Source organism: Equus przewalskii, chromosome 2, assembly GCF_037783145.1.
Source record: "Equus przewalskii isolate Varuska chromosome 2, EquPr2, whole genome shotgun sequence".
Classification (NCBI taxonomy): Eukaryota; Metazoa; Chordata; class Mammalia; order Perissodactyla; family Equidae; genus Equus; species Equus przewalskii.
In genome coordinates, this window is record NC_091832.1 from 28080180 (window position 1) to 28101125 (window position 20946).

The 20946-nt window shown below is 58.1% G+C and overlaps 1 protein-coding gene across 17 annotated transcripts in view; it reads left to right on the forward strand.

Moving 5' to 3' along the window:
- The first annotated feature begins 3714 nt into the window (after positions 1-3714).
- Positions 3715-20946, forward strand: part of AHDC1 (AT-hook DNA binding motif containing 1) — a 64054-nt gene continuing 46822 nt past the window's right edge. For 3 of the 17 annotated variants that reach the window (XM_070596984.1, XM_070597023.1, XM_070597041.1), the window contains exons 1-2: positions 3999-4204; positions 4440-4534. The gene's annotated coding sequence lies outside the window, so the exon portion shown is untranslated. The other 14 variants (XM_070597056.1, XM_070597084.1, XM_070596967.1 and 11 more) reach the window with 11 other exon arrangements.

Here is a 20946-nt window from a genome sequence, read left to right on the forward strand (position 1 = left end):
CCCGTAGGAGGACACATTGCTTTGAGCAGACCTGTGAACCAGGATATATAATACACATGATGATTCCTACAGACACGGCGGTGAGATCCCAGGCTGAGCACCCAAAGACAAAGGTGTACTTATAGGCACTGGGACACATAGCTCAGGTCCATGAGCCAAAAGGAAACCGAGGACACAAATTTACCCTCAGACACAGGCTGACACGCACCCTGATGGACACAGGAATTCACACACACGCAGTGTGGCTGTCAAGGGCCCTACCCTTGTCTCCCCCCCCCCCCCCCCAGTCCCTCACCACCTCCGGCAGGAACAAAGCTGACCTTTGCCCTCTGGCCTCTGGCCTCTCCTCCCACACCCCCTGCCCAGAGGGAGGAGCTGTTTGAAGTCTGGGCTGCAGCTGGGGTTTCCTGTTGCCTGGAGGAATGTGGGAGGACTTGCAGGGAGCAGGGAGTGGAGAGGGGCCAGCACAGGAGGAGGGATAATGGGGGCCTGGGGGCCTTAGTTCTCATTGTACCACAATGAGGGGGGCTTCCTGCTTCCGTGGTCTCTTGGGCCCCATCTCTGAGCTGTTCCCATCCAGAAGAGGGGAAAACAAGGCCATAATGGTCTCAGTCCAGTGGGCCTCTTGTTCCTGGATCTATAGCTCAGTGGCTTTGGACAGGCCCTCAACCTCTCTTGGTCTCAGTCTCTCCTTCCGTGGACTGGGCCGAACCCCTCTCTAGCAATCCACATCTTTCCTGGGGGAGTTCCAAGAGTGGGGCCAGCCCCAGAACTTCTGTAGTCAGGGAGGACAGTGCCCATCCCTACCCAAGGCTGGCTTCACTCTGCCTCTCCATGAGACCCAGGTGCCTCGCTCCAGGCTGCTGTGACCTCTCAGTTATTGTCACTATGATTACCATGACTCAATAATCACTCAGCAGGCCCTTGCCAGTTTTCAAAGTGCTTTCACATCCATGTGCTCAGTAAACCTTCTCAACAGGCCTGCCTGTAACACAGGGACGGGATGGCTCTATCTTACACTTGTGGAAACTGAGATTTGGAGAGGTTAAGAACACACACTGTAAAAGCAGAATCAGAACCAAGGCGGTCTGATGCCTATTCCACATGGCCTCCAAGCCCTCAGGCCCCACAATTTTATCTCTAGACTCTCAGTTCTATTTCCTAAGGTCTAGCTAGACCACTTTCTACTTACATTGACACAAAAGTGATTGGCCTGAGCTGAGCCCAGAAAGGAATGATGCAAGGTCTTCCACAACTTGGGTCCCCCTTTTCAAGTCTGCTTTCTCAGGGAGTTTACTGCTACCCTGCCCTGCCTGTGGTGACCCAGACACTGTTTTTAAGGACTGGATAGCCCCCTTTTACACTACTGTTGCCGAAGCAGAGATGGAGATTGGACACTAGGTGGCAGCAGCAGCCCACGGGAAGACTGGGATTGAGTTGGTGTAGGGAGACCCCCCACCCAACACAATTTGGAGAGGCTCCAAGAGAAAGACCAGCCCCAAATGACTGGGAAATCCTGTAACCCTTGGTTTCTGGCAATGTCCAACACCTTGGAGGCTAATAGCACCCACCCTTTCTGGGGAGGGGGCAGCTGAAGTAGCCTGGTGTGGGAGGGGCATGCTTGGAAAACTAGCTAACTTCTATTCCCCTCTCACTGGTGGAGCCATGGGCCCTACTAACGTTTCCCTCTGTACCTCATCACTTAACCTCTTCCCTCCCATGCCTTTGTCAAACTCCTCTTCCTCCCCATGTACCTGGGGCTCCCTGTCTCCTTGAAGCCATCCTGTATTACTCCACCCAGTTGCCTCCCAAAACTTGATTCAGTCTAGGTGGGGTCTTCATGCCCAGGGGCAGAGCCTATTGCGTAAGGATGAAGGATGTGTGTGTTGGGGCCTGGGGGTGAGAGAAAAGGGAAACTGGGCCTCTCTCACTCGTGAGCACCAGCTAGGGCAAGATGCCAAAGCCTCATCTATTTGTGATAACTTTAGATTCCAGATTTTGGAGCTGCAAAGGGCCCCTAATGACCTTAACCATGGCTTTCATTTGGCTCCCAAATGGAGGTCTTTCCAGCTGGCCATGCCAGCCCCATGACGCCAGATCAATAGGTGTACTACCTACCGCCCTAGACCTCCCCCATTGCTGCTGCTCCCTCCGCAAAGGTCCAATAGAGAGTGCCCCCCAGATACCCTCTTTTGCCCTCTGTGGGTTCCAGACTGTCCTAGAGGAGGGGCTTGGGAGGGGTGGAGGTGTAGGGCAGGTGGTGACAGGGAGCTGAAGTTGGTAAAATGTCACCACCTGCCTTTGTCACATGCTGGCCATCACCCCACTCGGCCAAAGGAGGAGTCAGAAACAGGTGGGCCAAGGACAAAGGCACTGTTGAAGGAACTTCAGACACTGGGCCAGACAGACAAAGCCAGCAGACACGGAGCAAAGGAATGTCAGATGCACGGATGAAGTGGGACTAGCGCAGGACCAGTCAGGGCTGGTGTTGGTAGACACTGAGAGGACAGGAGGGCAACCGTGCATTATTCATCTCTGTGTCCCCTGTGAGCCCTGCATACCTCAGTTAACATTTGTCGAAGGAACTGAAGTGCCAAGGGAGGACGCACAGACACTGGGAGAGAAGGTCAGACAGAGACCTGGGGAGTCACAACTCCCTCCCATGGCCCATAGGTTAAGCAGTGAGTTTTGGAATCAACCAGACCCTAGGCGCCCGCCCGCTGGGCTCTACCTCATCTTAACTGGGGGACCAGGGCCTCAGTGCCCTCATCTCTAAAATGGAAATGATACCAGTACCATTTTACCGGGTCTCTGCAGGACTCAGGGGGCCTGTGGTGTCTAGTAAATGGCAGCAGCAGCAGTTCCCCATCCTGGGCTACCTCCCCTTGGTAACCAGGCCCTGGCAGTGCACATTTCCATCTGTGGGGATAGGCCAGGCAGGGGGCCCAGAGCTAGGGGCTGGATAACAGATGTGACCTGAAGAGGAGGTAGGTGAAAGTGCTGAGCCCAGCCCCCTGGCCGCAGCAGGAGCTCTGAACTGTTGAATCTGAATCTTGCTTCCTGACACAATGAAAAAGCTCAGTCGAATTCAGGAAGGGGGTGGGGTGTGTGTGTGTGCTATCTGCGGATTACTCAGGACTCTTGTGCCCTGCACCCTCTGACTTCTAGGAAAACTAGGAGTTGGGGGGGCGGGGCTAAACCCCAAGCTCAGAGCTTGAGTCGGGGTCACCGAGTGAGGAGGAGGCGCTACTGGGGCTTTGAGGTTTCTGGAGCAGCCCTCCCGCCGATAACTGCTTGCGCTTTACTCAATAGGACACGTTTTCAGAGAGGGAGAAGGTCCCCAAATTCAGAAAGCCGGTCCTGCTCTCTCTCCTCTTCCTCTCCCATTTAATTGGTACGCCCGAGAAAGTCGCACGCAGACCGTTTGGCTAATCCCTAGATTCCCTATTCCACTCTCATTCCATTCTCAGACCCCGCCCCTTCGCTCTCACCCGCAACCGCCGCTCGAGCCAGAGCCCCCCCGCAGGGGACAAGGAATGTGGGAAACACTCTCAATCTTGGGGGAGAAGCAGCACCCCTCGGTAAACGAGGACACGCCGCCGCCAGAGGGGCCCGGGAGCAGGGTCCCCGCGGGCTCCGGGCCGCGCCGTCGGAGCAACTAGCACCGCCCCGCCCGCCCCGAGCGCCGAGCGGCCGGGGCGGGGACTACAAGTCCCGGCGTGCCGCGCGCGCACTCCCCCCCTGGGGTTCCGGATGGTGAGCAGCGAAGGTAAGGCGAGCTCGCAGAGGCAGCGGCGGCGGCGGCGGAGACGGAGAGAGGCAGGCAGGCAGGGCGAGGGCGAGAGACGGAGGGAGGGAGCGAGCGAGGCAGACCAGACAGACAGACAGGCGGGCGGGCGGGCAGAGCGAGCCACCCGCCAGGCTGCGCTCAGCCCCGCTCTCAGCGGAGAGAGCAGAAGGCAGGAGGAGGGAGGGGAGGAGGAGGAGGGAGGGAGAGAGGGAATCCAGCTACCACCACCCAAAGCCAGCGTCTGCTTTCTGTCCTCATTTCCTTTTCCCACCCAGCTCTGAGAGCAGAGAAAGGCAGAGAGAGCGAGAGATAGAGACAGTCAGAGAGACAGACAGACTGCCAGAGAGAGCGGGAGGGAGGAGGGCGGAGGAGGAGGAGCAGGAGGAGGACTACGCGGGGCGCGTTCCCTCCCAGGTTTGCAATTGGGGGGTGGGGGCGGGGGTGTCCAGGGCTGTGAGAGTGTGTGCGCGGCGGGGGGAGCGAGGGGGGCGCAGAGAGAGCGAAGGAGTGATCGAGGTGGGGGGGCGCCGCGGGAGCGGGGGGCCGTGTCCAGCGGAGTTAGCGGCGGAGAATGTGAGCCGCGGCGCGAGCCATGCTGTCAGCAACAGCGGGCGGCTCAGGGCTCCTCCACGACTCCTCTTCCCAGTAGCCGGGCGCCCGCATCGCTGCCGCCGCCGGAAGACAGACGCCCCCCAAAAACCCTCGCCTGGCTCGGACCCACGGAGCCGGCAGCCCAGCACTCCGGTGAGTGGCGCCTCCTCCCCAGCCCTAGACCCCCGCTGGGGACCGGCCGGCCGGGCTCTTTTGTGCAGCGCACCGGGGGGGCCCCGCGCCCCCTCCGCGCGCCCCGGTCCGGTCCGCCGGACCCGGTGGCTGCGGTGCCCGCGGTGCGATCGGTCTTTGTTTCCACCGGGGCCCGCGGCTCGGCTGGGCTCGGCTCGAAGCCTGGCAAGCAGCGCCGGGAAGGGGGAGGGGGAGGTGGACGAGAAGGGGGGGCGGGGAGGGGGGGTTCTCGGGTTTCCTGGCCGCCCCGCGGCTCCCCCGGCTCGGGGGCGAGGTGCGCGCCCAGCGCTGCCGCGCGCCCCCTCCTTCTTCCCCCTCCCTCAGTCTTTGGATTTAAAACTGCAATTTGCTCTCCAGCTTGCTGAGAATGTGAGGGGGGGGGGTGAAGGGGGGGACCGTGGGAGCGGAGAACAAGGCTGGATTTTAGGAACGGCACTGGGAAAGGGGGAGACTGCGGAGGGAGGAGCCCCTCCCCTCCAACCCCCAAATCCCAAGGTTCCGCTGGTGCTCCGGGATTTGAGGGGCGGGGACCTAATGACCCGGAGGGGATGTGGGGCGGAGGAGGGATTTGGGGGCGGCCGGGGCCGGAGGGGTTGGGCCGCATGCCCGGTTACCTGGCGAACAAAGTCAGCTCACTTTTGCATAAATAAATAAATAATCGCCTATCAATGCGTTTCCTTTGGGGCTCTGATTGAATCGGCCCTCTCTTCCCCAGGGGTTGGGGTGCTGAGTGACAGCTGTCAGCCCCCTGGGCCGGTAGCTGGGGGTGAATTGCTGAATCCCTCTGCTTTCTGGCTGAGGGTGCCTTCCCCTTCTGGGTCCTGGTCCCCGGGCAGAGCCAGAGGGGCAGGGGACTGGCTCTGAGTCTAGGAAATAACCTTGTTTCCTGTTCTACAGGAAAAGGGACAGCAACCCAGAGTTTGGGGGCTGGGGATGAGGACTGATGGGAGCTGGAGGGGTTCCCCAGCAGCCTGACCCCCCAGCCTCCTGCCAGGCAAAGGGGCCAGCTGAGGGAGGAAGGATGTGGGCCTTGCTGGCCGGAGGCGGGAGCTGGGGCTGTCCCTGAGGCGGGCAGCGGGCACAGAGAGGGAGGAGGAGGGAGAGAGAGAGAGAAGCGGGGGCGGGAATTCTCTACCGCAGACCCTGGGGGCCAGGGCCAGATGTGGAGGGGTGGGGAGTCCCCCCTCCCTCCTAGCTTGGGGGCCCTGGGGCTGGGCTGGGAGGGGCTGAGCCTGGTGCCCTCGGTTCTGCACCAGTGCCTGACTGGCAGGGCCAGCTGAATTTGGGCCCAGGCGTCACCCTGGGAGGCAGGGCTGGGCTGCACCAGTCTGGTCCCTGAGCACAAGGAGGGACCCTTGGGGGGCCTGTGCTTGTCTGGCTAGGCAGGCGTTTCCCGCCGGACCAGTTGGTGTCAGGCGGGACTTGGCCCCAGCTCCCTGGGCAGAGCTCAGGGTGTGAGGACAAGCTTTGCCTCCGGGTCAGGGTGGCCACATTTTGTCCGCTGCTCCCGCCGGCGGGGCGGGGGCATGTGCCTGGGCCTGGACAGAGTCCTGCCAGGAGCATTTGGGGTGTTTCTATTGTTGACTTGTTCCTGTTCCGTGTGGCCCAGTGTGTGTAGCTGTGTGAGCTGGGGCTGTAAGTGAAAGATTACCAGTGTGTCCATCCTCCCCTCACCACTACCACCACCCCCCCACCGCTTGGGGAGGCTGGCTGGGTTGTGGTGGTGAGCTGTGGGGGGACCCCCCAGGTGGCATGTGGATGCCGCTTGCCATCTCCCTCCTTTGAGCAGATGTATATTTATTTTTATAGTAATGGAAAATCAAACTGGATAGTAAGTTGAATTCATTTTTTTCTCCTGCTGTGTCAATAGTTGGAATAACCCCCAGAGAGACTGGTGAACTTCTTGCCCCAGAGCTCCCACCCTTCAGAGGTTAGAAAGATTAGTGAGGGCATGTGCCTTTGGGGGACCAGTGGGCACCAGTCCAAACCAGTGACTCTTGTCCCTCTTGGTCTGGCATTGGGGCACGTACCCAGGTGGGCAGGCATTGCCCCCTCCCCAGGCATCCCCCCACACCCCAGAGTGTATTCTGGCCTCTCAGCCACCTCCTTGGGCAGTGCCTAAGCTGTGCCCAAGCCCTCAGGGACAGTCTCCTGGTGTGCTCTCTTTCCCTGCCTGGGCTCCCAGCCCACGTGCTGATATTTATTTTCTGTAGTAAAATCCATTTTTAATGCCGTTACTTTTGAAATAATATAGAGAGAAACAAATGTGATGTGTTTAAGTTGCCCTCTGTGAGTTTTTAATGTGATCTATGGTTGAGGAAGTGATGGAAGGAGCTGTTGGGCTTGGAGAAATTTGGTGTCATAAAGCAAAAGAGCTTGCTGTTTATTATGGTTGCTGGGCTGGGGGGTCTGGAAGAGGGTCGTGGGGGCGGGGAGCCCCTGCACCCACAGGTGCTGTGGATGGACAGCATAGCTTCTCAGTTTAGTGCTATGAAGATTCTAGGATTATTTTACATTGCTCCCCAGCCCTTGACAGGGTCTTTCGTGAGGGGGCTTGGGAGGTGGGGGGCTTTGGTCCCTTCGTTCTACCTGCTTAGATCTTGGTGGCAGGGAGGTTTCTGGAACCCCCTCCTGAGCTAAGGTGGAGGTGGACTTTGGGGAGGTTGGACTTGGATCTTAAAGGAGATTAAGGGTTGGGTTCTCCGCCTGATTGTTGTGGCTGTGTTGGAGGCTTGAGGGGCGAACTGTCCCTGGCAGAAGACTGTTCTTTTTTGGGGGGGGGGGGACTTGCTCTGGCCTGGTGGAGCCCCAGAGGGACATGGCGTGTTCTCAGATCACCCTGGAGCATTGACTTTGAGCCACTCCCTCCTCTTGCCTCTGTTCCCCTTTGGTCAAGGGCTTCCTCCAGGCAAACCTGACCTCCCTCATTTCCCTTCTTCCCCCTCTGTCCCACCCCAGGTCAACTTCTTTTTTCCTTTTTTTTTTTTTTTTTGGTTTGTGGAATACAGAGCTCTGTGTCTCATGCCAGTCACCCAAGACCAGGGGGTGCCATGCCTTCATACCAGATGCCCAGGCCCTTCTGGTCTGGTTGAGTGAGGTCAAGCAGACTCACTATTATGGGATGGAGCCCAGCTCTGTGTCTGGGTCTCTTGGGACAGAGCAGGGAGGGGAAGCCAGGATGGGGTGGAGCTAGGGACTGCAAGGGGGAGCAAGGGTAACATTGTTGCTAATGCCAGCAGATGGGCCCCCCCAGGGAGAGAGCTGGGGGGAGAATGGGGGAGGTGGAGAGGAGAGAGACCCAAACAGCCACTTGGAAGTGGAGAGAGGGAAAGATGGTGACAGAAGCCAGTAATGAGAGGGTGAGAGAGAAAACCGGCAAAGAGAAGAGCCAGGATCACAGCCCCTGGAGGTGGGGTCCAGGGGACCAAGAAAGCCTAGGCATGTGCTCCTCCCCAGCCCACAGCCCGAACTGCATGGGCACTGAGGGCCTCTCCCCAAGATCAAATGCTGGGATTGTTTTTGGAGGAGAGACAAGCAAATGTCTCTGGGAAGAGGGTGGAGGACAGGTGGGGGAGAGAGAGAGGGAAAGACTCCCACAAGAGGAGGGAGAATGGGGAGACAGGGGGATTCCAGGGGTCACTTGACTAATGCCCCTGGCCCCGGGGCAGCGTCTCCCCTTTGCCTTCTCCAAATGTCTGGGAACAGAGCCCAAACATTTCTTCTTTGGACCTGGGGGCGGGGCCTGAGGCAGGTACAGCGCCCCACAGGTTGTGGGTGCTCTGTGCCAAGAGGCCCCAGGGTTTTAAAACTGGGAACATTAGGGTCCCACAGATGCCAGGGGCATCATCCAGTTAAATCCCCCCCTCCTTTTTTGACAGCAGGAAACCAAGTCTAGAGAGGGGAGCCACTTGCCCGGGGTCACAGACACTTGGCAGAGCCAGGCCTGGGACCTAGGCTCTTTTCACTCCACCTCTCTGTAGTTAGAGAATTGGAACAGCTGCAGGGGGCCTCTTGGGTGCGGAGGGGGACTGGAGCCTGGGGAGAGGAGCAGGCGGGCACCCTTGTGGCCAGAGCCCCCCCAGGGGAGGGGGAGGCGCCGCTGCCGGGAGAGAGAGGGAGGGAGGGGAGAGAGGAGGGGAAACAGTGAGTCAGGCTTCCAAGAGCTGAGGATGAGAGAGCCAGAGCTGGGAGGGAGAGGGCAGGGAGGGCTGCTCTGAAGCGAGGAGAGGGAGGGGGCCCAGCCAGGGGCAAGGAGAGCTCTAGAGGGAGGGAGCCAGCCTCTGGCCCTGGCCCAGCGGTACGGCTGTGGGGAGGGTGCAGCCAATATGGACTTTGCCCATGGTAGGTCAGGAAGGAGCCAGATTCTGCCCCTGCAGCGTCCCTTTCTTTCCCTATTCCTCATTTATGATCCCACTCCAGGGTCTCAGGAGGGATGACTGTGTCCTTCCATCTCTTCCTCAGTTTCCCCATCCATTGTGGGATTTGGACTCTGAGCTGTTCTTGGAGAAGGGAGTGAGGGGAACAGAGCAGCCTGGAAGGGTGTTGAGGGATGCCATCTCTAGCTGCTGGCTTTGTGCTGGGGGTACCGTCAGAACCTGCCACTGGTGCACGGTAGGGTGCAGGTCTCTGGGGGTAGGGCTCCCTGTTGAACCTTTTGAGCTGCTGGGCAGGGGAATGGGGATGGTGGGCTGTGAGTGCTGGGGTGCACTATGTGTGTGTGTGTGTGTGTGTGTGTGTATGTATGTATGTGTGTGAGGTGCTGATCTGACGATGGTAGGTGGGCTACCTGGGGCCTCTCAGGATGGTCAGTGCCTAGACAGGGCCGAAGTCCCCACATGTCCTGAACCAACCTCCACCTGGGGAGTGGGGAGACATCCGTGTGATCTCCCCAATATCCTTATGGGTCAGAGGCTCTGGGGAAGCTGGGATGTGGGAATGGCCCCTGTGGGAGCTGCCGAGAACTGCCTATGCGGCCCCTCATGCCTGGAGCTGGGACCAGAACTGGAGGGATCCCCAGGGACTGCCTGGAAGCGAGGAGGGAAGAAGCTCCCCCTCCCACCCAGCTGACAGGAAGCTGTGGCCCCCACCCCCTCCTTCCCCCAAGGCCTGGTATCCCCCGGCCCCTCCCTCTTGAATCCCCAGCTTCTCCTCCATTGGGTAGGGGAGGGGGTAAGGAAGGTGGGCACTGAGGATCCCTCTCCACAGGGCCTGGCTTGCAGGGGAATGGTGAAGTGGGGGTAAAGTGAGGCTCCCCCTGCCTCCCCCTTACATGCACATACACAAACTCAGCTGCAGTGAGGCCCTGCTTTCTCTCCTCTTTCTGCTCTGGGGTCCTTGGCCTGGGAGCCCAAGGGAGGGGCCGCTTCTGCAGCTGGCTGGCCCCGAACTCCCAGCTCAGCCCAGCTGCTACTGAAGCTTCCAGAAGCTGCAACTCTGCACCCCCTCCCCACCCCCTGAGCCAGCAGAGGCCTCTGCTGACCTGGGGGAGGGTGCCTTGAGGAGCGAGTGGGCACCCTTAGAAGGACCAGCACAGACAACCAGACAGATGGGTGGTGGAACAGATGGACAGAGACACCCACGCACAGGCAGACGGAGAGAGACGGACAGATGGACCAGGACAGGGAGAGACGGACAGACAGAGGCGGTGGCAGAGAGAGGAGGAGTCAGGAAAATGGAAGGGCCTGGGGAGAGAGAAACAGAGCCTTGGAGACAGGGAGATCCAAGAGGAGAGACAAGGTGACTGAGATGGGGGAGAGAGTGAGAGACAGGAAGAGATAAAGAAAGGGGGAAACCCAGACAGAGAGAAAGAGAGAGAGGAGAGACTTGAGGCTACAAACCACAAACAGGGATTTGATGAGAATCTGGAAGGTGTTTTCTCCTGCTTCCCTCCCCAAACCCCCAGGCCAGCCAAGTCTCCATTCCTTCCACCCCCGGCTCAGTTTCCAGCTGCTAAAGAGGTCAGGGAGAAAGAGAGAGAGAGAAGCGGCCCAGAGACCCCTCCTCCCTGCTCTTTTTGTAGGGGAGGGAGTTGCTGAGAGCAGCTCTCCTGGTCCTGACCCCTACTCTCAGAAAATATCCCATCACGCTCACCGGGTATATGTCTCCTTGTATAAATGCACCCCCAGACTCACACCTGTCCACACTGGCCTTGCGTCACACACACTGACAAACACACACATTTTGTGACATACAAATCTCCACCCTCAACTCCTCCTGCATCTCACAAACAACGGGTGAATGCATCCCAATGCTTCCTTAACCACGCAGGCGGTGACACACAGACCTTGTCATGGGGTCTCAGGACACGTTGACACACATGCGCACACAGTCACACTCTCACACATGCATGCAGTGGTAGTCACACCGAGCAGAGAGACGGCTCTTCTCTCTGGAGGTGAAGATCAAGGGTCCCAGGGAGCAGTAATGTCTAGGGTGAGGGTGGGGGTGGAGGTGGTATGCCCCCCCAACTCCGACTGAGCTGGCAGGAGGCTGTCTCAGCTGGTGGGAGTCCTTTTGGGAAGTTGCAAGGCCTGACCTGGACACACGTAAATTGGCTGATGGGTTGGGTGGTGTGAAAGAGCTGAGAGTTGATGAGTGTGTGTGTGTGTGTTGTGCACATATACACATGCATGTAGGTACAGATATAAAGGATGGTGAGTGTCTGTTGTGTGTGTGAGAGAGAGACTGAGTGCGTGTCAGATGGGATATGGGTGTGACAGGGAAATCCAAGGTGTGTGGGTGTATGTGTGATAATTACTTGTCGAGGGGGGGTGTGTGTGTATGCATGTATATGTGACAGGTGTGTGTGTGACTATACCTGGTTTTGCAGAGTGTGGGGATGTATGTAATGGGTGTACATATGTGAGGGTATAGGGCTTTGGGGTGAGCTGCATGTGTGTGAGAGTACAGTTAGGCAGATGTGAAGGTGTGCGGGGTGTTTGTGTAGGCAGTGTGCATATATGAGGGGGTAGCTGCCTGTGCGAGGCTCTGAGCTTGCAGCCTGAGTTGGAGGGCTGTTTTCCAAGGCCAAGATGCTGCTTGAACAGAGGCCATCAGCACAAACACATGCGAAGGGCTCCAAGGCTCACAGTTGGGCACTGACCCACACAGATGCGCAAGGACAGACATACCCGCCCCTGGCCTCCCTCTTCCTCTCTCCTGGCGTCAGTGGTTTTCAAAGGAACCTCCATGAGGACTGTTTGCTGTGCATTCCCCCACCTCCCCCCAGCCCGTGCCTCTTCAAACACAGGGATGCCCTCCAGGCAGCTTTGTGGAGGCCCCTGCCTCTACCATCTGAAGACAGATGGGTGGGCTGGGATCCGCTGCCACCCCCCAGGGAGCAAGGATGTGGCTCTGCTTTTCCGTCCTGGGCACAGACTAAGACAGATGGACCGCCTGTCTTGACACCCCCTGCACAGGATCTAGGGGTGGGCAGGCACCCCCCGCAGCGGCGGGGTTCTAGTGGGCAGCCCTCAGTTGGGCCCCTGAGCAAAGGCTAGGACTCTGCCCTTCATCTCCCCAGTGGGGCACTCACCCTCACCTGCAGCCTCATCACCTGTCTGGGCATGGGGACTCAGGTACAGCCCCTGATACCTCCTAAATATACAACTGCCCCCCCACACTCACAGCTCCAACACCCCTAAACACACAACTGCTCCATCTACAAACACACAGTCCCAGCATCTCCACAAACACAACCTCTCCACATACACTTCCTGACATCCAGCTGCTCCAAATACACATCTAGCCCCGACACGCCCCCAAACACACAACCACCACGTTTACCCACATAAACACACATTTACAGACCTAGTATTTAATGAAAACCTAGATTTTTATGACCCCCCCAATATACCCCCAAACACCCCAGCACACACACACAGAGCTTCTACCACATCCTCAGACACACGAACTGCCTCTCCATCCCCAACACCTCCTCGAGTCCACTCAGGACCCTGCTGCAGCCCTGATGCCTTCCACATCCTCAGACTCTCAGAGCCCCAGCACCTCACCACACACAGACACACGTCCAACTCTCCCTCTCCAAACGCCCCAGCGTTTCCTTCAGCTGCAGCCCAGCACCTCCCCCAGCACACTGATAAAGCCCCCAACACATTTCCAAACACCCAACTCCCCCCCCCCACATACACGTACACACACTGCCTCACACCCACTCAAACGAGAACACCCTGTAGCCACACCACTTACCTCAAACACACAAACATAGCTTCAGTTCTGGTATATCTCTAAACAGATAACGTCCCCCCAGCTTCTCATACCTTCCCAGGCATGCACATGCACGCACGCACACACGCTCCCCCATAGACCCAACACCTCCTCACACAGGCAATCCTCTGTATGTCCCCAGCAAGCTCCAGCCTCAGTACTTTCCTCAGCCATCTAAGGGCCCAGAACAAGCCCCCACACCTCTCCAAACACCGACCCGCACTTGGACACAAATATAGCCGCAGCTCAGTCACAGCCCTGCAGCCATTCACCCCTTAGAGCTCCACAGCTCTTCCCTGCGCCCCCCACCTCACCCTGTCACATAGCCCGCCTCAATTCCTCTGCAGCCCTCACTCCCACCAGCACACATTCCAGCACACCCTCCCTCCACAGCACTCTCCATCACAGCTCCCCCACCCCACCTTGTTTTCCCCAGTCCCCCTCCCCCAGTCACCTGTCCAGACAGCCTCAGCCTTGCACGAGCACTTGCTCACTCTTGTGTGCTCCCTCTCTTTCTCAGCTGGCCAGTCCTCCCCCGCTTCACAGCACCTCCTCTGCCTGGGGAGGCATCTCGCCCCCCTCACTGCCCCGGGCCTTTCATTCCTGGACAGTGAGGCTGTACATCTGGTTCAAAGCTGCCCCACCCAAGACCCTGTGCTCTGGGCACCCTGGCCTGGGCTGTGGGGGCTTGGGGCCTCCTTGGGGGCTCTTGGCACCTGGTCACCCTGGTCTCTCAGCCAAGAACTCTAAGTACCCAGCCCTGCCCTGGCTCTGGCATGTATGGGGGGGCAGGGGCTCTTACCCCCAGCCTGTGCTTTCTCCGTTACTTGCCAAATCCCCTCCTCCTTGGCTCACCTGAGAGGGGGACATTGGGCCTGGGGCTTCAGGGAACATGATGGGAAAGGTGCTGGCTTGTCATGCTCCCCGCCCCACCCCCCCAGATCCAGGCGTTGGGGCTTGGTCTCCCTGGGAGTCAGTTCCGACAGTGAAGGTTACTTTACTAGATGCATGATTTTAAACGGAATCTCCACCATCTGTTCCACCCCCTAATTACAGATGCACAGAATCCGCCTCAGAGGGCAGCATGAGGGGAGTGATTTAGAGGCTGAGCTGCTTCTGCCTGCATTAGGGCTGGGGAGATTGGGGGGGCCTCTGGGTATTGCTCACAGCCCCCCAATCCCATCTCTTTCTCAAGGGCCCCTCGTTCCCCTTCTCTTGCTAAGAGAAGGCTTGTAGAAAGGTTCCCCTGACCACCAAGATCTGAAAGAGGGAGCAACTGCAGTGCTGAGGGAGGGGTCCCTGAGACGTTGCCCATGTCCCAGGCCCTATGTTCTGGGATGCAGGCTCCATTAGAGCCTTAAAAAATTCAGTGGCTCAACCTCCTGCCTGCCTCTTGTGCCATGGGGGCCTGGCCCAGCTGTCTGCCCACCCCAGGGGTAGCAGGGTTTGGTGAGGTGACGGGCAGGGGGGGTCAGAGCAGAGGTGAGGGCAGTCAAGTTCTGGCAGCAGAGGACATAGGCAGGCATGCCACGATCTCCCAGATGTGTTTGCACGTACGTGTCCATCCGCCTTGGCACAACTGGCATGTCTGACCCCAGCTTGAGCCATGCTTTGTGGGGTCGGACCTGCACCAGGGGCCAGAGGGGACAGGCCAGGGCCCTGGCCTTGGAGGGTTCTGAGGGACACTGGGCTACACCCTGAGGACGAGTTCACCTTTGCCCATGGGCGCCAGGGACCTGGCCCCAGCCAGCTTGGTGGTGGAGGTGGCGGGCACACTGCGGTAGACGCTGGAGCATTCACTGCGGGGAGAAAGGGAGCGAGGTTGGGCTGGAGGAATTTTAAAGATTGCTGCAGGCAGGAGGGTCTCTGGAACCCCGTGGAGCGGGCAGTCATGCAGAAGTAATCCTATCGCTGCCTGCCTGGAGGAGTGGAGTGGAGAGGGGGCGGGGAGGGAAGGATGGAGCTGCTGCCCCATTCCACCTCAGCCCCTGCCCCAGCCAGCTGCGGAGGGAGCCAGGGACCCCAGAGGCCTTCCCTGAGGAGGCACCTTGTCTTCTCCATTCCACTGTGGCATGTGCCCCCTGGAGGGGCAGCACCGCAGCTGTTGCTCAGCTCCGAGCTCTGGGTTTTATAAATAATGCAGCTCAGAGGTGGGGGCCAACTCAGCCCCCGGTCACCTTGGGTCACCCAGTGTGGAGTCTCCAGCTGGCAGTCCTTTGGCAGAGCCCCTTCTCTTCCAGCCTGCTCTTCCTCCTTTGCTGTGTGAACTTAGGCCAGAGGCCCAGCCTCTCTGGGCTGGGCCAGGGGCAAAGAAGTAAGGGAGAACCCAGAAAGCCCTGTCCTTTTGTCCCACCCCCAGCCCTCACAGGTTCACTGGCAGCTGGCTCAGCCAATCCAGGCTGGAGAGGAATGGCCTGCTCTACAGGGGCCTCACACACTCAGGCCCCTCCATTTTGCAGATGGAGTAACCGAGTCCAGAGAGAGAAGGATGGCCAAGGCCAGCCAGCTGAGAACCCCCTCCTTCATGCCCCATTCTGCTGTCACTCAGGCTCTTCTCAGCCTCAGCTCAGCTAAGAGCAGGGCCTGGGTGGGGGGGGGCGGGGGATGTTTGGGAAAGTGGTTACGGCTGAGAGGTTGCCATGGCGATGCTGCAGGATGCCGAGCTGAAGTGGGGGTCCTACAGGGTCTCTGGGGCCCCCAGCTCCACACCCCTGTGGTCTTCTCCTCCCCATCCCTGTCCCCCACTCAGATGCCTGTCAGGCAGCTCTGGTGACAGGCTGGGTGGGTGACAGGTGGTGCAGGTGATGGGCTGGGTGGGTGACGAGCTGGGTGGGTGACAGGTGGTGCGGGTGCGAGGCAGGCAGGTGACAAGCTGGGTGGTGACGGGCCCTGCTGATGACAGGCAGGGGGTGTGGTTGGCGAGGATGCTGTCTCCTGGCTGGTGGCCTGTTGCAGCCCCCCACCCTCATGTGTGTGCACACGCATAGACTCTGGGCTCAGAGCTTGGGGCTAAGATACTAATGAGCCTTATTACATGTGGAGGGGCAGGTGCCCAGGCTCACTAATGAGAGGCCTTTAACAAATAGAGGAGACAGCTGAGGGGCTTCCAGGAATTTGGCTGGGTCTCCTGGGCTGAGGCCCTGAGGTCCCAACCTGGCTGGAGGATAAGCCAGGTTGGGACCCCTCCTCCCCTTCTGCCTACCACTTGGGTTTCTGTTAATACCACCCACAATCATGGTAGCTACCCTTGTTCAGGCTCTTGCTGTGCTGTGTCAAGCCCCTCACCTGCGTTTTCTCCTTTCAACTCAGGAGTTGTAGGAGGGAGGTGCTGCTACCCATTTTACAGATGAGGAGTCCAACGCTGGGAGAAGGCAAGGGACCTCGTAGAACCAGTTTCTGGTGCAGCTGGGATTTTAACCCAGGTCTTTCTGTCCCCAGAGCCCATGCTCTTAACAACCCCACCAGTAAAACTCAGGTCTTGGTAAACCCAGACCCTCTCTTAGGGCCTCAGTTTCATTCTTCTGGAAAATGGATGCTGGTGGAGGGGTAATCCCCATAAGCTCTTCAGCTCTGACTTGAGTGGCTTCAGGGAGTCCTCTAGGTAACTGCTGTGGCCCCACCCTGTCTGCCTCAGATTCTGGTGACACCCCTAGACTGGAGAAAGGGCAGGGCTTAGTGCCGAGGGAGCTGAGCTGAAGCGGGGACACCTGGGATAGCTCAGCCACTTCCTGCATTGTGCGGTGGGGAGGCTGAGGCCTGGAGAGGAGCAGCAACCACCCAAGGTCACACACCCTGTGAGCTGTAGGGCCCCATGGGATCCCAGGTCTCCAGGCCTGTTCAAAGGGCGGGGCTGGGTGTGGTGACAGGGCTGGGCTGGGAGGCCACCTCCTCCTGGGCCCCACTCACCAGCCTAGCTCTTCCCTTGAGGTTGTGAGCCCCCAGCTCCTGGAACTGTGCATTGGGGGCTGTTGGCTGCTTCCCTGGGGCCATGCACCCTCACTATCAATGTGGGTCCCTAGTGTCAATTGAGCCCCTCCCTTTGAAACCCCTTGGGGTGGAAACTTCCTAGCAACAGCTGATGGATGGGTTAGGGCATTGACATTGACCTGGGGCCACAGCATGACCCTGGACGGACCAGGCTGGAGCTGGGGGCTTGGAGGGAAATTTAAGGGAAAAGAATTCGGCTCATAAATCTTGGGAGCATCTTGGTTCTCCTCCTCCTCGACCTTAATCCCTTCCCAAACCTGCTGTCCAGCTGCTCGTCCAAGGCTGGGGGGAGAAGGAGTCCACCTGCCTATTCCCCTCTCCTTCCGACTGATTCTCCCCACTCCTGAAATCGCATCCCCTATGGGGAAGAAAGAGTTGCAGCTACCGCTGTTGGGCAGGATTAAGACCGTGTCTGTCCAGACTACTGGATTTGGCCTCTGATTCATAGTGGTGGGTAGGGCAGAGGGTTTCAGTGCCTCAGTTTCCCCAGCCTTGGGTTTGAAATACTCTCCTGGTGCCTGTCTACTCAGTCAGGAAGGAGCACTAAGACCAAGAGGGATTTTGGAGCTGCAGGACACATGGCCCTGTCCTCAGAAGCCCCAGTCTGAGATGAGAAGCACAGCCCTGGCCTTGGGAGCCCTCACACCCAGAGGTGAGGTCTAGAACCCAGGCTGGGCGTGTGCTGAGGTTCAGGCGGGGAGTGGTGGTGCTGGGTGGCTGGCCTGCCATGGCTTTCTGAAGCAAAGGCTGAGGCTGGGGGCAGGCCAGAGGAAGGGTGTTGGTTTGCCTGGGGGGCTAGGGAACCATCTTTGGTTGAGGAACGGGAGCCTGGAAAGGTCTGGCTTTCCCACAAGCCCAGGCAGTAGTAGGCTGGAGTTCTGGGGCCCTCCTAGCTCCCCAGGGAACCCGCTGCTGCCTGGCCCTGGGGACCCAGGCGTCCTGGCGGGTGAGGGCGGGTCTCCAGCAGGCGCCCTGCCAAACCCTGCAGCCTGCTCACCAGGAATCTTGTTGCTGAGAGATGGAAAATCCCAGCCGGGCCTGCAGCTCATCCCTCCCCTCCGGGAGGAGGAGGAGGGGCCCAAAGATTCCTTCCTGCACCCCCCTCCCATCTGGGACAGGGCCCTCCTCGGCAGTGGGTAGGGCTGGGGGGCGCCCAGGACAGGCGTCTAAGGCTCGGTCACATGTCCTGGAGCCCAGCCCAGCCCACAGTGGGCACCAGGGCACTCTGGAGGTAGAATGGGCCTGGTGTGGCAGAGCAGGGGTAGGGGTGGGGTGCTAAGGCCAGAAGGGGGCCTGGATGGTGGCTTGTGCCTGGCCCTGGCCCCACTGGCTCCCCCAGGGCGGAGGGTGAAGAGTTGGTTCTCTCCTTGGACAGGAAGACGAATGATCCCATTATGGGAGCGTGATTTTATTCCACGTGTCACGGAGTCTGAGATTAACTTGCTCACCAGTCTGTGACAAACCCCTCACACCCAACACACACATAGAGGCACAGAGACACACACATATCCTTGGTCCCACAAATGCACATCCCGCAGACACAGATAAGCATTTCCATACTACAGCACACAGCATGAGTCACATACAGAGATACAAGCAGACACTCACACTCAGACACACCGAGACCTAGACCCAAGGCCTCAAAAACACAACATTCCCTCACTCACAGAAGGCCCCACAGACCAGCTACAAACAGGCTGTCCAAGGGGGTGCTCGCAGCCCTACTTAGACACGCACGGATCAAGGACACGGCATGCCCTGTAGACACAGATACACTGAGACACACACAAACCCAGACATAGTCATGCAGACAGGCAGAGACCAACAGGCACACATACTGAGACAAAGGCCCAAATCCATCCAGAGACAAAGACAGGCACAGACACACAGCCGGCAGTGCATACACAAGCACAGGCGTGCACACCCGGACACAGACAAAGACAGATAAATGCCCAGAGGTTTTGCTGTGGACAGATGTAAAGCACACACATCTGGGCCTCCTCCTCGACCTCCCTGCCTGGGGACATGGTAATCTGGCGCCTGTGGCTCCAGGGAGAACTCTGAGGAATCTTCTGCTCAGTCAGAGCCCCCCACCCTGGGCCCAGGGCCAGCCCTCACCTCTGGCACTGGGCCCGTGGCCGAGGCCATGGCAGCCACACCCTCAGCAGAGCCCTGACGCCTCTTACCTTACCCTCCCCATTGGACACACTCACAGGCACACCGCTTCCCCGCATGTGCTCACACCCCCCCACACACACTTACAGTGTCTCACTCATGCGCCCCCTCAGGTGTCCCCTTGTTCTTGTCTTTCGCAATCACTCCCCACCGCCCCACGCAGACATGTACAACCTCCAGCACATACACACACGGCTGGCCTCACTTCCTTCATGGCGTACCTCTGCACCTTCTCTCTCACGGACACACACACAAATACAACACACAGGTTCTCCTTCACAGACACCCTCGCCTTCTCACGAGACCCCACACAAACACACATACATGCTCTCCTTTACACACTTCCTCACCTTCTCTCTCACAGGCTAATTCACAAACATAACACACACAACGACTCCCTCACATACATCCTCACCACTGTCTCAGACGCGTGCACACGCACACACTTTCAGAGCCTCCCTCACGCCATCACTTTCCTTCCTCTGTCTCTCACAAACACTCCCTCTGCCAAGAGTGTAGCTCTGCTGCAGAACAGCCCTGACAGTATTTGTCACTGCTCCCCCGTGCCCTTGGCCTTCCTGGCCTCAGTCTCTTCCTCTCCACCTCCAGCTCTGCATACTGTGGCCTTGTAGCCTTTTGTCATTTCTCTGTTTAGTCAACAGTTATATAGAGAGCATTCATTTATTCATTCAACAAATGTTGACTGAGCACTGATTATGAGTTAAGCATTGGGGATACTCTGGTGACACAGGTCCTTCCCTCATAGAACTCTCAATTTTGCGACCAGTTTCTTTGTTTGTTGCTTGTCTCCTCTGACAGATTATAAGGTAACCCTTGATCTTGGATGTTGAGGGATGTGTAGGGATTCATAACGGGAAAAATATGGGAAGGGTGTTCCAGGCAGAGGGAACAGCATATGCAAAACCTGGAAGTGAATCAAGGTATGGTATACTGGGAAAATGGGATGATGTTCAGAAACCAGAGGAGAAGGTGCAAAGAGAGCAGAAGCCAGATGTCACAAGAGTTTAGATGCCATGCTCAGAGGGTTGGATTTTGTCTAACGGGCCTCAAAGAGTCAGGAGAAGTCTTTAGTGACAGGACAGGGTGGTGAGAGACTGGAGGGAAGGTGGCTAATGAAGAGGCTACAGGTAGGGGATGATGGTGGTCTGACCTAGAAGAGGCGAGTGGGATGGAGAGGAGATTCATTGAGGAGCAAAGACCAGTGGGGTTCCTGTTCCAGAGCTGTGTGGCCTTAGGAAAGTCACAACCTCTATGAGCTGGGTCCATCATATGAAGATGGAAGAGTGCAGGAGCCAGGCTTGTAGTAAATGCTCAATAAATGATAGTCATTATTGTCAGTTATCAGTAGGACATGGGCAGACATCGATGAGGAGGAAATTTACTGAGTGCTGGGTACTGTGCCAGGGGCTCGGGCCCAGAGGTGAGGTGATCTGTGGCTTCAGGAAGCTCATGTATCTGATAACCTCAGCTCATGCAGCAACAGAGAGGGCAGGGCATGGGAGTGGAGGCAAAGCACTCTGGGAGGTTAAAGGAGGAAGAGGCAGCACCTGTCAGGGCCTTGGTGGCTCACCAAGGACCTGGCATTGAGCCGGACCCTAAAGAAGCTGGTCAATTTGGGGCAGGCAGAAGTAGGGAAAGGAGCTTCAGGTAGAGGGAACTATGTGAACACCAGCCCAAGGGCCGGTTGAGGAGTCTAATCGGGCTCTTGTGTGGGATACAAGAAGGGGGAGTTATGGGATGGGATTATGGAAGCAGGCAAGGCCTTGGTGGCCAGGCCGAGAGGGGGCTCAGCATGAAGCTGAGCTGCACTCTAGAAATCTGATGTGGTGGTGGTGACATGGAATGTGCCCACTGAGACTTTGCTCCGGGCCGTGAAGCCATTGGGTGACCGCAGAGAAATGCTTGGTCCTACTTGGCCTCAGTTTCCCCATCTGTTCAATGAGGTGATTAGTCTTGTGTAGGAG